Source organism: Callithrix jacchus, chromosome 9 (genome assembly GCF_049354715.1).
Source record: "Callithrix jacchus isolate 240 chromosome 9, calJac240_pri, whole genome shotgun sequence".
Lineage (NCBI taxonomy): Eukaryota > Metazoa > Chordata > Mammalia > Primates > Cebidae > Callithrix > Callithrix jacchus.
The window spans coordinates 109652791-109671229 of record NC_133510.1 but is presented as its reverse complement, the minus strand read 5'-3'; the positions used below and the strand labels follow the sequence as shown (position 1 = coordinate 109671229).

General features: G+C 38.5%; 1 protein-coding gene across 17 annotated transcripts in view; it reads right to left on the bottom strand.

Annotated features, from left to right (window-relative positions):
- The window catches only part of RIC8B (RIC8 guanine nucleotide exchange factor B), a 112959-nt gene that overhangs the window by 75071 nt on the left and 19449 nt on the right, over positions 1 to 18439 (bottom strand). For 2 of the 17 annotated variants that reach the window (XM_078337187.1, XM_078337188.1), the window contains exon 3: positions 11247 to 11350. The exons of the other annotated variants lie outside the window; for them this stretch is intronic. The gene's annotated coding sequence lies outside the window, so the exon portion shown is untranslated. The remainder of the gene's footprint in view (positions 1 to 11246; positions 11351 to 18439) is intronic. 17 annotated transcript variants of the gene reach the window in all.

Below are 18439 nucleotides of genomic sequence, written 5' to 3'. Positions count from 1 at the left end.
TGCTCTGTCTCCTGGGCTGAAATGCAGTGATGCAACATTGGTCATGGCAACATCTACCTCCTGGATTCAAGCAATTCTCCTGCCTCAGGCTCCCGAGTAGCTGGGATTACAGGTACATGACACCATGCCCAGCTAATTTTTGTATTTTTAGTAGACATAGGGTTTCACCATGTTAACCAGGCTGGTCTCCAACTCCTGACCTCAGATGATCCTCCTACATTGGCCTCCCAAAGTGCTGGGATTCTAGGCATGAGCCACCATGCCTGGCCCCACTACACAATTCAAAAAATTGTTAAATGATTGCCTGGAGCCACTTAGTTAAAAAATATGAAGTCAGGACTCAATCCAGATCATCTGATTCCAATGTAATTTCCGCTGTAAATCAATGATCATACCACAGCTGTTTCTAATTTATTGTGATTTTAAGCATGTCACTTTATTAGGCCTTTTCCCCACCTCCAAACAACATATTAAAACTAAATGCCATCTAAGGCAACTTTCTTTGAGCTCCAGAATAGTAGGCCTTTTTTTTTTTTTTAACTCTGAATCTATAAAACTAGGATTATCTTTGGCTTTAGCTATGAAACAAACAGGCTATGAAGCATATGTGAGCATTCAAATGATCTGTCAAGATTTATATTCTATCTTAACAGGTGATTTCTAAAACTATTTTTAAAAAGTCAAGTTTTATGCATAAGGAAAATGTCTTTGCTTAAAAGACTGATACCACAGTTAGTCTACTACACTCTGGTAATGCAGAATAGCTTGTTAGAAAACCCTTTGAAGGGAAGTGCTACTTAGAAAAGTTGTCTATTGATTAGTGCCAGTTCACCAACTTCTTGTTGCTAGGTCATGTTGAGACAGGTACACAAGGTGAGACAGGCATAAAAGACAGTATGCATTTAGAAACATTCATAGTAATTTGATGATTATTACTTTTAGTGATTAATTTTTATTGCATTTTATGAAAGTATTGGCCTATTGCAAACTAAGGAAAAACAAACAATAAAAGACCTTGATCCTTCATCACAAATAATTTGAGAAGCACTGTTCTAGACAAAACTTCTCATCCTTTATAAGTTTTCTTCAACTATATGCCCAAGGTAGTAAAACTTAGATACCAGAGTAATTAATAAATAATACAAAGCTTCATAAATACAGTCGTCCCTCATTGTCCTCAGAAGGCTAGTTTCAGGACCCCCACGGATACTGAAATTCATAGATGCTCAAGTCCCTAATATGAAATGGTATAGTATTTGCATATAACCTTTGCACAACCTCCCATATACTTTAAATCACCTCTAGACTACTTATAATACCTAATACAATATAAATGCTATGTAAATAGTTGTTATACTATATATATATATATATTTTTTTTTTTTTTTTTTTTTTTTGAGACGGAGTTTCACTCTTGTTACCCAGGCTGGAGTGCAATGGCGCGATCTCGGCTCACCACAACCTCCACCTCCTGGGTTCAGGCAATTCTCCTGCCTCAGCCTCCCGAGTAGCTGGGATTACAGGCACGCGCCACCATGCCCAGCTAATTTTTTCTATTTTTAGTAGAGACAGGGTTTCACCATGTTGACCAGGATGGTCTCGATCTGTTGACCTTGTGATCCACCCACCTCGGCCTCCCAAAGTGCTGGGATTACAGACTTGAGCCACGGCGCCCGGCCCACTATATTTTTTATTTGTATTTTTTAACTGCTATTGTTTTTGGGGTTTTTCCCTACTTTTTTTTTTTTTTTGAGACAGAGTCTTGCTCTGTTGCCCAGGCTGGAGTGCAGTGGCACAATCTTGGCTCACTGTAACCTCTGCCTTCCAGGTTCAAGCCATTCTCCTGCCTCAACCTCCCAAGTAGATGGGATTACAGGCACATGCCACTACCATACCCGGCTGATTTATTTTTAGTAGAGACAGGGTTTCACCATGTTGGTCAGGCTGGTCTTGAACTCCTGACCTCAGGTGATCTGCCTGCCTCAGCCTCCCAAAGTGCTGGGATTACAGGTGTGAGCTACAGTGCCCAGCGTCCCCTAAATATTTTTGATCTCTGTTGGTTGAATCTATGGATACAGAGGGCTGACTGTAGGCTTATCTAACAGTTAGGCACTGTGATGAAAACTGATAGTTGTCCACCAAAAACCACCGTCCTTTTCTCATGCAGTAACAGAACTGTGGCAAGGCCCACGGCTACCTAGCTGCACCACATCCCCCAGCTATTCTTCATTGCTACATGATGGAGCCCTTGCTAGTAAAACGAATATAGCCATGATCTATGCCATTTCCAGGTCTGGCTCTTTAAGACACTAGATATGACTTCTCCACCGTCTTGTCCCCTTCTACAGCCTAAAACCTAGAAATGGCTGCCCAGTCTAGGTTAAGACAGTGCTCAGATGGTGAAGCATGACTTGACAACTTGAAAAGAAACCAGGCCCTTGAATAAATTCATAAAGCAGAGCCGTTCACTGCCTGATTATCTCAGAACTATTTCTTGAAAAGGTTAATAAACACCCATATTCCATAAACCACTTCTATCTTGAGGTCCCTTTATTAGAACAACTTAGCTTTAACCTAAATACAATACCACTTTGAAATATGATGCACCATACAGAATCTCAATTGTGCCAACGTTCCATGAGCAACAGATATTATAGTTTACTTCAATGACTAAGGAACTGCTTTCTATGTCTAATATTAGGAGCTACAGCAACTTGGCCTAGTTGCGCCATGTCCACTTTTATATTCATTTTCTCATCTACTCAGCCACCTATCAAGAATTTACCAAGTTATTTTCTACCAAAATATCCTGTTAATTTCCCTTTCCAAGGCAAGGTGGGGACAATAGTAAACATCTAAGGAACTTAAAGTGGAGCAGAAGAGAATTACAAAGAAACAAGATATGGATCGACATGATAAGTGCACTGATAGATCTAAGCAAGAATTTCTCTGCCTCAGCATAACTGACATCCTGGAATGGATGAACTCTGTTTTGGCAGTCTGTTCTGTGCAATGTAGGGTATTTGGTAGTGCCCTTGGCCTCCACCCACTAGATGCCAGTAACACTCCCAGCAGTCATGACAATCAAAAATGTCTCCAGAAACTGCCAAATGTCACCAGGGGAGAAAATCCACCCTATTCCCATGATGATCACTGATTGAAACATAAAATGTTATGGCAATAAAAATCTAAAGTACCTAATCCAATCTTGTAAGAGAGAATTAAACCAATTCAGGGAAAAGTCTCCTAAGGAACTATCATTTAAGATGACACCTAAAAGATACAGGTTCAATTTCCATTCAGTCCTTTAACAAATATTCTGAGTACCTACCATGTTCGGGGCATTGTGCTAAGTGATGGGCATACAGTGGTGAACAGAGATATAATTCTGGTGTTAAAATGTTAAATAAATACAACAAGGGAAACTAACAGGATATTTTAATAGAAAATAACTGGAGAAAATATCAACTTTAGATAGAGTTATATTTAAGCCAAGTTCTGACAGTGAGAAGTTGCTAAATGCATAGAGTAGAATAAAGAACAGTAGGCCAGGCGTGGCAGCTCATGCCTGTAATCCCAACACTTTGGGAGGCCAAGGCAGGTAGATCATGAGGTCAGGAGATCAAGAACATCCTGGCCAACATGGTGAAACACCATCTTAACTAAAAATACAAAAATTAGCCAACAATGGTGGCATGTGCTTGTAGTCCCAGCTACTCAGGAGGCTGAGGCAGAGAACTGCTTAAATCCGGGAGACAGAGGTTGTAGTGAGCCAAGATTGTGCCACTGTACTCCAGCTTGGGCAACAGAGCAAGACCCCTTCTAAAAAAAAAAAAAAGAAAGAAAAGAAAGAAAGAACAATAATAGACAAAGCCTGGTCCTGAAAACCAAAGTGGGTGATGATGGAGGCAGAGTGCTATGAGATGAAACTGGAAAGTAAGCAAGGACCCGATTATGTGGCATCTTACAGGCCATGGTGAGAATTTACTTTTTAAAATGCTATGAAAAGTCACTAAAGGAGTTTATGCAAAAGAGAGATATAATCCAATTAAAATTGTTTTGTTTTGAGACAAAGTCTTGCTCTGTTGCACAGGCTGGAGTGCAATGGCATGATCTCAGCTCACTGTAACCTTCGCCTCCTGGGTTGAAGCGACTTTCCTGCCTCAGCCTCCTGAGGAGCTGGGATTAAAGGCATGTGCCACCACACCCAGCTAATTTTTGTATTTTTAGTAGAGATGGGGTTTCGCCATGTTAGTCAGGCTGGTCTTGAACTCCTGACCTCATGATCTACCCACCTTGGCCTTCCAAAGTGCTAGGATAACAGGCATGAGCCACCACGCCCAGCCTCCAGTTAAAATATTTTTTTAAAAAATCACCCTGGCTATGTGGAAAATGGGTTGGACTGGAACAAACATAGTTTCAACTAGAGTGGTAGCAGTGGAGAGGGAGAGAAGTGAATGGATTTGGTATATTTTAGAGGAAAAATTGACAGGACTTACTATTTATTGGGGAGAGGGAAATTTCTGGTTTAAGTCAACATAGTATCATTTATTCAGAAGGGGATGACTGCGGAAAGAACAGGTTTGGGTGAAAATTCTGTAAAGTCACATTTAGTCTGTGATAACTACAGATGTCAACTAGGAAGTTGAATGTATGTGGCTGGAGTCCTAAGCAGCCATCAGGGCTATCTACACTTTCTATATGAATAAGGGCATTCTTAAGTTACAAAAATGGATAAGACTGCCTAGAAAAATATATAGAGAAAAGGGGAACTAGAAGCCATGAAAGATGCTACCATTCAGTGGCTGTGGGGACGAAAAACTGATAAAGGAAGTAAAGAGGTACAAGCAAGAGAAAATTTAGGAGTGTGGTATTCTAGAACACAAGATGACAGAAAATATTTTATGGAGAAAATGGTCAACTGTTTGAGATGCAGATGAAAGATCAAATAGCATACAGATTTGACAATGCTAGATCACAAATCATCTTGATAAAAAGTTTCTGGGGCCAGGCGTGGTGGTTCATGCCTGTAGTCCCAGCACTTTGGGAGGCGGAGGCAAGTGATCACCTGAGGTCGGGAGTTTGAGACCAGCCTGGCCTACATGGAGAAACCCTGTCTCTACTAAAAACACAAAAAATTAGCCAGCTGTGGTGGTGCATGCCTGTAATCCCAGTACTCAGGAGACTGAGGCAGGAGAATCACTTGAACCCAGGAGGCAGAGGTTGTGGTAAGCCAAGACTGTACCACCACACTCCAGTCTGGGCAACAAGAGTAAAACTGTCTCAAAAAAGAAAAAGAAAAAAAAAAACCCAACAGTTTCTGAAGGGTACTTGGGAGGTGAAAAAGAGAGAAGTAGATACCTCTCAAGATATGCTGCTGTAAGACATGCAGAGAAATGGGCTGGCAATAAGAGGAAATGTCTGTTCCTTCTCTTTTAAAGAGAAAATATACTAGTCCATGTTTATATGAGGAAAAGAATGAAGAGTCTGGAATTAATCCAAATGAAAATGGGGAACTTACTCCAGAGTTTTAAGCAGGAAAATGACATTAGATTTGTACTTTGGAAATATTACTCTGATGTTAATGTGGAAAATCAGTAAGAAAAGGGGAACAGAACCAGAAGCAGGGTAGTTAAGTAGTTGTTGCAGTAATCCAGTGAGAGATGACGGAGGTCTGAACTAAGGCAGTGGTAATGAAACGGGGAAAATTACATTTTCTTTTTTTTTGAGATGGGGTCTCACTCTGCTACCCAGGCTGGAGTGCAGTGGTGCCAATTATGCCTCACTGCAGCCTTGACCTCCCGATCTCAAGTGATCCTCTCACTTCTCAAAGTGTAGGGATTACAGGTAGGAGCCATGGCGCCCAGTAGAGGAAAGATTTTAAGGGTGCAGAATTGACTGAACAGTTGGCGGAATGATTGGTCAAGAATAAAGAAGAAAAAGGAGGCAAGGAACCTCACAGAATTCTGACTTGGATAACTTGGTTGATGGTTGTATCTTTTACTTCTGAGATAGGTGACTTGCTTCCTAAAATTGGCAGCAAAAGGAAAATGTTGCTGCCTGGTAGACAGTTCTCTTTAACTGTCTCATAGTAGATAGCTGAAATAAAACACATCCAAACACATTAACTAGGAAGCGGCCAGATCCCCCATAACTAATCTTTCTAAAACTCACATTCAACTACTTACTGTCATAATATCCTTGATCCAAGAACAACAATCTACTCTATAATATCTGTGCAAACTTCTGTGCCTTTTCTCATATTACTTCCTGTATTCAAAATGGTTTTCCCAACCCCTGACCTTCCTAAACCCCTCCTCCCTTCAAATCAAATGCTTTATTTTTCACCATCCCCCAGCAGGGAAGTAATCCCTTCCACCTCTAAATCCAGAGTACCTAATCTTTAGCACTTTTATAGCACTTAACGCCTCTGACCTTGAATTATATTTATGGAGACTTATCTCTCTTATCAGCTTTGGCAGGGGCAGGATCTGTCTAACACATTTCTCTTCTTCCACAGACACAAAGATGCTGTCAAATATGTTGAATATTTATACATACAAACTAGGTATGACATCTTCAAAGCACTGTGTGCTACAGAATATTATCTCCAAACATTTAACAGGTCATTAAAGCTCTGGATTTGATTCCCAGCTGCCACTTACTTTTGTTGTATGACTTTAAATTGACTAACTTCTTTATTTCCTTACCTGTAAAACTGGTGTAATAGTACCTACTTCAGGCTGGGTGCGGTGGCTCACACCTGAAATCTCAGCACTTTGGGAGGCCAAGGCGGGCAGATCACCTGAAGTGAGATCAGCCTGGCCAACATGGTGAAACCCCATCTCTACTAAAAATACAAAAATTAGCTGGGCATGATGGTGGGCACCTGTAATCACAGCTACTCAGGAGGCTAGGGGAGGAGAATTGCTTGAGCCTGGGAGGTGGAGGTTGTAGTGAGCAGAGATCACACCACTGAACTCCAGTCTGAGTGAAAGAGCGAGACCAAAAAAATAAGTACCTACTTCACAGGGTTGTTGGGGGAATTAAATGAGATGATTTGCATGTGCTGGCCTCAAATTAATCAATAAATGTTACTTATAACGACAACCCACACGCACATGTAGTATTATCATATGTTTTAGTAAGAAGCTACAAGGTATAATAGAGAACATAAGTTGGATACGACTGCTATTTATTATTTGTGAGATCTGGACAAGCTATTTGCTTTCTCTGAGCTTTAGTTTCATCACCTATAAAATGGGGATAACTCCTTGTATTACAATGTTGTTTTATTAAATGAAATGATGGCACACAGTAAGAGCTAACTTACATTTCTAAGAACAAGACCTACAATTAAAGATCTTAACCAATAACAATATTTTACAGATGGCTCATTTTTCTGATTGAAATAAGCCCACATGTAGAAGTGACATAGTTTTTTCTCCAATATTAGTGTTTCTCAAAAGGATTTAATAGGCTGAGGGTTTCAGAAATCTTTACTATTACTTGGCGAAACTCAGGTAAAGGTGAACAGATTAATTTAGAATAAAGATGGACCAATCATTGAATATTGAAACAAAGGGGAAGAGAGAAAGTGGAAAACTGCAAAAGACAAGGGACTAATGTTTATTTACAAGAAACAGGAAAATGCAGTAACTTTCTAGTACAAGCTGGAAAAACGAGCAAGATACACACGCATTACAAGCACTGAGTTCAACTTGGTAGTAACCCTAGGATAACTACAGCCCAGAAACAAGCTAAACAGTCAAATAAAATGTGTGCAATTTCTAGAATTAGAATGTTAAGAGTTGGAATTATCACTTACCATTAATGAACACTAGCAGTACAAAAGGTTCTATAAAAATGGGTTTTGCAGGTAAATAAGCTTGGGAAACTTTTAAGGCATATCAAACTACCAAAGATTCTCCCATGTATTATGGAAAAGAAACTTGCTTTTTTTTTTGAGACAGGGTATCATCACTCTGTTACCCAGGCTGGTGAACAACAGTATGATCATGGCTCATTGTAACCTCAAACTTCTGGGCTCAAACAATCCTCCTGCCTCAGCCTCCCAAGTAGCTAGGAATACAAGTGCAATGAACTGTGTTCAGCTATTTTTTTTACTTTTAGAGACAGGGTCTTGCTATCCTTCCCAGGCTGGTTTCAAACTCCAGGCCTTAATCAAGCAATCCCCTCATCTTTGTCTCCCAAAGTGCTGGAATTACAGGCTTGTGCCACTGTGCCCCGCCCTGCTCAGTTTTTTTAAACTGGTATTTCCTTACTTTGACCCCAGAACCCTTTCAAAAAATAATACATATTAACATACTCAGGACAAGAGGACATCCTTCTCATTTTATAAATATAAAAACTGGCCCCCAGATAGGCTACACAATTTGCTTAAGACAGCAGAGAAAGCTACAATGGGAAAGGGGACTCAAATTCTTATTTGACTCTGTCCTACTCTTTTCTACTGGTATCTAGTGCTACACAAGAACTAAAACAAAAATGAGTGTTCCTAACATTAAAAGCAATTCTGGGCTAAACGAGGCCAGTGAAGGGAATTTCTGAGAACAGATTTTTGTTTTCCTTAAATAAACAGACCTAAATCCATAAACGTGGTTCTAACTTGAAAAAAAAAAAATACATGTTCTCATATTGCAATGGCAGTGAAATACCTATCCTTACAGTCTGCCACTTTCTCTTTAATAAAATAGAATAGATAATAGAATAGAATAGACTCTTCCTTCACTGCTTTTTTGCCCATTATGACTACAGTGTTAGCCACATGCTTGAATTGTACTCACATGAATCTACCAGTACTCCTACAGTGATGCAACAGACCCTAATCTTAAAATAGGTTATGCACATTCATCTGGGAGATGTGGCCCAGTGCAAGGGACACTTAAAAGTCATAGGATAATTTTGGTATATATTCTTGAACCACTATTTTACTAAAAGCTTTACTGGGGGAGGGGATTTCTACATGAAAATAAATGAATGCATTATAAATCACAATACGTAAGTTACATGAATTTTAAGATAAAAAATGAGATGTCAAAGGAATTTCTGTAGTTAAGGCAAGCTCTCTTGGATGATATTTCCCTGGCCTCTCAAGGTTATGTCTACATTATTCTGTGATGAACGTCACTGGATATATATTCCACAAGGATCTAATTTTAGTTCTTAACTGGAGCTGAAGGTCAGCCACCTGAATCTGATAGTCCTTAACTTCTGCCCTCTGTATACAGCACGTGTGTCGGGGGGAAAACAAGAGGTTCATGTGTACATGCAGAAGATAAGGGTAGTATTAAATTCTAAAATAAGCTTACTATAATTGTAGTTGAGGCAATGTTGTCAGTTACATAAGACAAACCTATTCAAAACTGTATTTCAAAAAAATACTAAATAGTTAATGACTTATTGCCAGAATTTTAAAATGTGCTTTTAATAAAGGCTCTGGGAGGATTCTAGAGGTCAAATTTGGAATTCTTTATAAAAAGCTAACATGGAGATCTTCTAAAATGAATACTCATGCCACTGAGTTCATGTAAAAGCTTAATATTATATATATTTTGGGGCTTTTCCTACTTGTAATATGGGAGGCAATGGTAACTCTCATTTTTTTTTCTTGTTTTTTCTTCTTCATTCTCATTTTTTACTTAATGGATACTGTCTCTATTAATGAGGCTGTATCTTACTTCCTAAATTTCATCTGACTTCCTTTCCTGCACATGTACATTTCTCAGTAATACAATCAATGTTATGTTCTATATCACAGTGATCTGCAAAAAAAAAAAAAACCCTGAAAATAAAGTATTGAGAAACAATTATTAAATAAGTTTGGTTTAAATTTCTTTGCTAATTAGCAATCCTGAGAAAGACACATTATATCAAGAGTTCATTAACAGGAAACACCTTAGGTACAAATGGAAGCTTATAAAACCTATCGGCTGCCCTCTCTTTCTTGACAAGAAAGGTTTTATAAGCTTCCACTTACAAGCCTCCATTTTAAGGGCAAAAATGAGTATATTAAAACTTTCTATTTCTCTTCAAACATAGTACCAGCCAACTCTGCTTCTTTTACTACTTAAGTCTATTTTTCAGAAAGCCCTATCCTCCACTGCCCATGTGAAAATGTACTTTAGTCTTTAAAGTTAATATGTTGGCAAATACAGAAGTATATTCATTTGTTCCAAATTAGAATTTACCAAATGAGAGAACATTATCTCATTTAATCTTTAGTGAGTTCTTAGCACAAGCTATAGTTTGATTATACAGTACATTAACAGGGCTGCAACATGAACATTGTTACAATAACATATACCTCATATCTTGATGGCTGATATAAATCCTGGTCCTATAACAGCCCTTTTGCTTCTTTGCCTTTTTCAGTGAATCAAGTTCTTTCCTATACACAATCTCTTTGGAGTTTCCTTACTTTGTCTCCAATGCCATCTACTCCTCAACACTCAATTACTCACTCTGAACTAGTTCCTCTATCTTTGAATCCCTGGTTTTCAGCTCTAATAGCCAAAGCATGTAAAAAAGTCAGAGACTCTGATGGTAAGCGAATATATGGACTGTATGTTTGTCTCCCACGCCCCCAGATTCATATGTGAAAGTTGTAACCCACAATGTTGTAATATTAATATATTGAGATGGGGCTTTTGAGCAGTGATATAGTTTGGATCTGTGTCTCCACCCAATCTCATGTTGAAATGGAATCCCTGGTGCTGGAGATGAGAATTACATGCTGGGAAGTGGGAGGTGACTGGGTCATGGGGGCAGATTTTCCCCTTGGTACTCTCCTGAGTTCTTGTGAGATGTGGCTGCTTAAAAGTGTGTAGCACCTCCCCCTTCTCTCTCTCTTCCTCCTGCTCAGCCACTTGAAGTGCCTCACTCCTGCTTTGCCTTCTGCCATGAGTAAAAGCTTCCTGAGGCTTTCCCAGAAACAGACACTGCCTTGCTTCCTGTAGGGCCTGTAGAACTGTGCGCCTATTAAAACTCTTTTCTTTATAAATTATCCAGTCTCAGGTATTTCTTTATAGCAGTGAAAGAACAAGCAAATACAGAGATAACTGGGGTTAGGTGAAGTCATGAGGGTAGGGCCCTGGTCTCATGGGATTACTTCCCTTATAAGAGACACCAAGAGCTTGTGTTCTTGCTGTGTAAATGTATATAAGCACACAGTGACATACCAGCTGCTCACAAGCTAGGAGAAGAGGCTTCAGAAGGAAACCTACCTTGACAGCACCTTGATCTCGGCTTCCCAGCCTTCAGAACTGTGAGAAATAAATTTCTGTCCTTTAAGCCATACCGTTTATGGTATTCTGACAGCTCAAGCAGACTAAGATAGCAGAGAATAGGGGAAAGAGGGAAGTTAAGTTGTCTCAATGAGACAGTTGTGTGATTTTAGAGGTCTTCTAAGGCACAAGAACACATTAATAACATAGCAGAAAAAGCACAGAAACAAAGTATGTGGGTTCTTTCTAGTCCCTAGTTCTATTTTCCGAACTTGGATCTGGAGGAAACTGACCTCTCTGAAACTATATTTCCTTATTTGTAAGATAGAAATATGTCTATCTTACAGGCTTATGGTAATTATTTATACAGACAGCATGAGAAATCCTGTTATGAAGTATAAGGCATCTTATTATACATGACTTAACTGAAACAGTACAGTTAAAGTAAAAGAAAGCACCTGGATTCAAACACTAGCTGTGTTCTGCCCCTGTGGCTAGGTAATATTGGGCAAATTTCTTGAAATCACTCTAAATTAAATTTAATAGCGAGAACAACTAGGGCTTATAAATATAAAATGAGATAATATCTTAAAAACCTCTAGCCTAGTGCTTGGCATAGAGTAGGAGGCTGATGCACATTACATCATAAAGATGGCCAGATGGACAAACAGATCCAGAAACACTAACAAGCACATTCTAGTCAAGCAAAATACTGCTAGGAATATTTTTATTTGTTTACAAGTGTTTCCCTTTTAATGAAACGGCAAAGTCACTTGAGAAAGGGAAGTAGTGATGTTATAAAAAATAACACTGCAATTTTTCTATTAATTCTATAGATTCTACAGTGTCCATTACTGAGCACCTATGTATACCACTCTGATATAGGAACATATCTGAAAATGTTCCCAATTTAAAATATAAGTACATGCTAATTATTCAAGAGAAATATATTCTAACTTAGTGATAAGATGTCTATTTTGGGTTAGTGAGCTATAAAAGAACATGACTCGGGCCGGGCGCAGTGGCTCACGCCTGTAATCCCAGCACTTTGGGAGGCCCAGGTGGGTGGATCACGAGGTTAAGAGATCAAGACCATCCTGGTCAACATGGTGAACCCCCGTCTCTACTAAAAATACAAAAATTAGCTGGGCATGGTGGTGTGCGCCTGTAGTCCCAGCTACTCGGGAGGCTGAGGCGGGAGAATTGCTTGAACCCAAGAGGCAGAGGTTGCGGTGAGCCGAGATCGCGCCATTGCACTCCAGCCTGGGTAACAACAGCAAAACTCCATCTCAAAAAAAAAAAAAACATGACTCAAGTAGTTTATAATATTAGGGAGGTTGGACATACGTAAAATGAATAAGAAATGCTAACTGTCAATATACAACAATTTAAGCTATGTGCTAAAAGACTGAAGGAATAAACTATAGGAAATTTTGCCAGAGAAAGCTTTTGGATAAATGTGTTGGGCAGTAAGTCGGGGGGAAAAATAATAGACTAAGAGGCAGAAAAGAGCTGGGAAGCTAAGTCAAATGATGGACAACAGCAGCAAAGAGGAACATGGGTAAGGTAGGACAAGCAAAGCAGGTTTAGAGTTCATATAAATAAAAGCCTTCTAACAGAGCCATCTAAAAAACGAAACAAAACAAAACAAAACTTATAATGGTTGCTATAAGCTTTCCAATACTGAAAGTATTCAGTCAGGGTGATGACCCTTAGTATAGGATGCCTTAGAAGAAATCGTACTATACTGGTAAACACTGTGGGTCCCTTACTACACTGTGAGTTCTCTTGAGGATAAGCCCTTCGAAAATGATCACTGAGGTCAGAAAAGAAGACAGAAGACCTGGTTTGAGTTCCAGCTATTCTGCTCATTAACTCTGACCTTGGGTAAGTCAACCTCTAGTTTGTTTTTTTTTTTAAATCTACAAATCAAGGAGTTGAGAACAGTGGAAATATCTGGTCAGCCAAGAACTTTCAGGTCTCTATGAGTTTTCCATGCATCAAGGATGTACGAATTTCTGCACTTTCCTCAGCCTATGATCAAGATTTGAAAGGAAGAAAAAAGCTAGCTACTGAGAAAAGGAAACCTTACATTTTTGACAAAAAATCAATCCAAGGCATCAAAAAAAAAAAATCCGCTATATGCCTAAGTGTTGTAAGTCCAGCACTACACAGACACCTTCTTCACTAGTTATTCTGTTCAGTCACCTACACTGGCAAGCATGATCTTCTGTTTTCTGTCAATGCTATTAACTACTTTAATGTCAAAGCTTTATGTTCTCCATCAAATCTTACATTTCGCATGCCTAAAATCAGAAAATAAATAGAATCGATTCATAAATTACACAACAGGAATATCCAATTATTAATGACTGGCAATATGGTGTAGCACATGGGTCATGGAGCCAGGCTGCCTAAGTTCGAATCACGGCCTCCAACTTCCTTAGTTTAGGCAAGTAATTTCTCTGTGTGCCTTTGTTTCCTCATCTGTAAAATAAGCAAAAGAATTCTACCTAGTATAGCTTTGTCGTAAGAATTAAATGTTAATACCCAACAGTACTTGGAATGATGATGGGCATACAGGATACATTATCTACTAGTACTTATTTTTAAAATAGCTTGAGATATAAATCACATATTGTAAAGTCCAACTTGTTAAAGCATGCAATTCATTGGTTTTTACTATATTCACACTGGTGCTACCATCCTACCTAATTTTAAAACATTCTCATCACCCCCAGAAGAAACTCAGTTCCTATGAGCAGTAACTCCTGTTTCTCTCTTCCTCCAGCCCCGGCAACCATGAATCTACTTTGTCACCATGGATCTGCCTATTTTAAAATTTTAAGTTAATAAGATCATACGATCTGTGGCCTTTTGTGTCTGGCATCTTTCGTGTAGCATGTTTTCAAAGTTCATCCATGTACTTGTAGCAGCATCAGTTAGTTTACTCCTTTTTATGGTCAAATATTTCATTGTATAGATATAACACATTTTATTTATCCACTCGCCAGGTGACAGGCATTTGGGATGTTTACATCTTTTGGCTATTATGAATAATGCCAGGAATATTTGTGTACAAGTTTTCATGTGGACATTTATTTCCATGTCTCTTGAGTAGACACCTAGGAATACAATTGCTGGGTCATAAGCTAATTATTCAGCCTTTTGAGGATCCGCCAGACTGTTTTCCAAAGTGTTGCACCATTCTACACTCCCACCAGCAGTGTATGGGGAATTTGCTTTCTTCCAGTTCTTGTCAACACTTATTATCTTTTTTGTTCTAGCCATCCTAGTGGGTATGAAGTGATATTTTATGGTGGTTTTGATTTGCATTTCCCTGATGACTAATGATGTCAAGTATCTTTACTGACCATTTGTATATCTTCTTTGGAAAAGTGTCTAGTCAGATCATTTGCCCATTTTAAGACTGAACTGCCTCTGAGTTGTAAGAGTTATTTATACAGTCTAGATACATGTCTTTTATCAAATAGAATTTGCGAATATTTTCTCCCATTCCGTGGGTTGTCTTTTTACTTTCATGATAGTATCCTTCAAAGCACAAAAGTATTTAACTTTGATAAAATCCAATTCACGTATTTTTTTTCTTTTATTATTTGTGTTTCTGGTCTTATCTCTAAGAATCCACTGCCAAATCCAGGGATGTGAAGATTTACCTTTATGTTTTCTAAGAGTTTTATGACTTTAATGCTTATATTTGGGTCTCTGGTTCATTTGGAGTTAATTTTTATTTTGATTTATTTATTTATTTTAATTTTTTCTAGCCTGTCGGGCTACGTGGAGTTAATTTTTTATATACAGCATGAGGTAAGAATCCAGCTGTATTCTTTTACATGTGGCTATTTAAGTGTCACAGCACCAACTGTTAACATCTACATTTATCCTCATGCCAATACTAGCTTCCTTATTACTGATTTGTAGTAATTTTTGTTTGTTTGTTTTAGAGATGTGGAGGGGTGCATCTCACTATTTTGCTCAGGCTGGTCTCGAACTCCTGAGCTCAAGAGATCTTCCCACCTTGGCCTCTGAAAGTGCTTGAATTATGGGTATGAGCCACTGCTCCAGGCCCTGTAGTAAATTTTAAAATCAGGAATTGTGAATCTTCTGAGCTTCTTCTTCCTTTCAAGGTTGTTTTGACTACTCTGTGTCTGCTGTGATTTCACATGAATTGTAGAACTAGTTTGTCAATTTCTACAAAGAAGCCACCTGGGCTTCTAAAAGAAATTGCATTGAATCTGTAGATGAATGTGAGGAATACAGACATTTTAGCAATAGTAAGTTTTCTAATCCATGACCATGGGATGTTTTTTCATTTATTAAAAGCTTCCCTAATTTCTTTTAACAATGTTTTACAGTTTTTAGAGTGTAGATATGAGTTATGTCCTTAGTCATTGTTCTAGGGCTTAGCATATATACCTCATTAGAATCAGCTCCAGATTTCTACTAATTTAGTTCCAGTGAGATATAGAAACATTCCTGTATAGCACTACTGATACAGGAGTTAAGAAGAAATTACTTAGGCAGATAGTGAGGGTACAGAAGTCCTCAGTAAGGTTTTTCTTCTAATGAAAAGCAGCCCCAAATTATTTTCCTTTCTAACGAACAGCAGCCTGTAAAATCAAGCTGCAGACACAAATGCTGGCAGTTGTGCCAATCATATTCAAGATGGCAGCTCCATCTTCCCTTCTCTTTGTCAGCCACATGTACATTAAGGAGCAGACAAGACAGTGCCAGCCAATGGGAAAGTTCATTTGCATAACAACATTAGGGTGGGGTGGCCAGCCTTCTCCACGTTATGTAAACATCATACCTGATCGAACCAATCTGTGAGCTTTATGTAAATGAGATATCACCTCCTCAAATCTGACTATAAAATCTGGCAGATCAGCTGCTGGCTCCTTTTTCCTCTCAGTAGTCCCCTCTCTCTCACTAGAGAGAAAGCTATTTTCCTTTTTCTTTCTTTTGCCTATTAAACGTCTGCTCCCAAACTCCCATGTGTGTCCATGTCCTAAATTTTCTTGGTGTGAGATGACAATCCCCATGCATTTAACCCAGACAATGTAGCCACTTCACTACTCCCTTCCCCTCTTTCTACAGTATTATTGTTACATACATACCTATAAACATTACAAATCCAATATACATTATTATAATTATTACTTTATAATTTTGTCTTTTAAAGAAGCTGGGAAAAGGAAGGAGAACAAGTATACATTTATAGCTTTTGTTATATCAGCCTTCTTATTTATCATTTCTGGTTTTCTTGATTTGTTCTTGTGGATCCTAGTTACCATCTGGATTTGCTTCCTTAGTTCAATATAGCTTTGCTCCCATTCACCATTGCGCTGTTTTTGGCAAGTGTATTATATTTCTCTATATTACTGACTGAATAATACATTATATTCATATTGTTTTATACAAATGCTTTTAAAATCAGCTAAGAGAAATGGGAGAAGAATTATGTATTTATACTGACTTTTGCAATTACATAATTCGCTTTACTGGTACTCTTTATTTCTTCACGTGGATTCAAAGTACTGTTTAGGGTTACTTGCTTTCAATCTGAAGAACTTGTAAGGTGTAAGTAAGTCTTGTAAGGTGAGTCAGCTAGCAACAAATTCAGTTTTTTATCTGAAAATGTCTTTCTCTCCCCTGCACTGTTAAAAGATAGCTTTCTAGATATAGGATTCTTAGTTGAGGTTTCTTCTTTAAGCACTTTAAATATGTTATCCCACTGACTTCGTCGGCTGTGAATCTTATTCACCTTCCCTTGTTTTCTCTTGCTGCTTTCAATATTTTCTTCTTGTTCTTTGGCTTTTAGCATTTTTACGATGATGTATTTAAGCACTTCTTTGGGTTCACTGAACTTCCAATGTGTAGGTTTCCAATAAATTTGAAAAGTTTTAAGCCATTATTTCTTCAAATATATTTTTCTTCTACTCTCCCTTTTCTCTCCTTCTGGTATTCCCATTATGTGTAGGTTGGTGAGTAAATGTTGTTCCACAATTCTCTAAGGCTCTTTTCGTTTTTCTTTATTCTTTTTTCTGTTCTTTGCCTTGAATATTCTCTATTGCTATATCTTCAAGTTTGCTTATTCCTCCTTCTATCAGTTCAAATCTACTGTTGATCCCCTTTCGTGAATTTTTATTTCAGCTATTGTATTTTATTCAACTCCAGAATCTTTATTTGGCTCTTTTTAAAAATAATTTCTATTTCTGTATTGATTTCTCCATTTGATGTGACTTTATCACATCTGTTACTTCTTTAATCATGGTTTCCTTCAGTTCTCTGAATGTATTTATAATGGATTTAACTTTGAAGTCTTCATTAAATCCAACATCTGGTCACTCATACAGGCAGTTTTTGGTGACTGCTTTTATTCCCTCATGTGTGGATCATTCTTTCCTATTTATTTGAATGTCTCATAGTATTTTTTGGAAACTGGACATCTTCTAACAACTCTAGGTATTTGCACTACTACCACTCTCTCTAAGACTTGCTATTTTATTTGTTTATTTTTTAAGTGACTGGCTGAATTATTTTAGCAGTCTATTCTCCCTCTCCCTCCTCAAAGTGTGAAGCCCTAATGTTGCACCTTATAGGGCACACCACTGAGTATGCCCACAGTTGCCCTGGGAGACAGTGGCTTTGGCAGGCCCCTCTAACTTTCTCCCTTCCTGACCACACACAGCTGTTATGTGTCACTAGCTGATGACCAACTATCTATTGTCTTCAAAAATGTCCTGGGGCAAAAACTGCTCCACAAACAGATCCAATCTATTATCTCTCTTTCGAGGGGATAGTTCCTCCAACTACCACTGTTCCCCTTTCTCTCTGGTAGTTTAATCCAGGTATCCCTTTCCTCCTAGTAAAGTAGCTGGCCTTTGGGTTAATCTGTATCTCCAATGACTGTGTCAATCTGCCCCTAAGTGCCTTTCACTACAAACTACACAGTTAGGCATGAACTTCTGCATATTCTGCTGCAAATGAAGCCAGTTCCTTTGAGGACACAGAGCTCTCTTTTATAAGGCCTCCTTCTTCCCCTGGACAAAATTTCTGAGCCCTGGTGCTGATGCTAGGGGCAGAGACAATGGCATGCTTCTTTCTGTGTGATACCCCCACTTTAGGGCTGACAGCTCAATTGAAGTAAAGGTACAGCAACCCTAGATCTC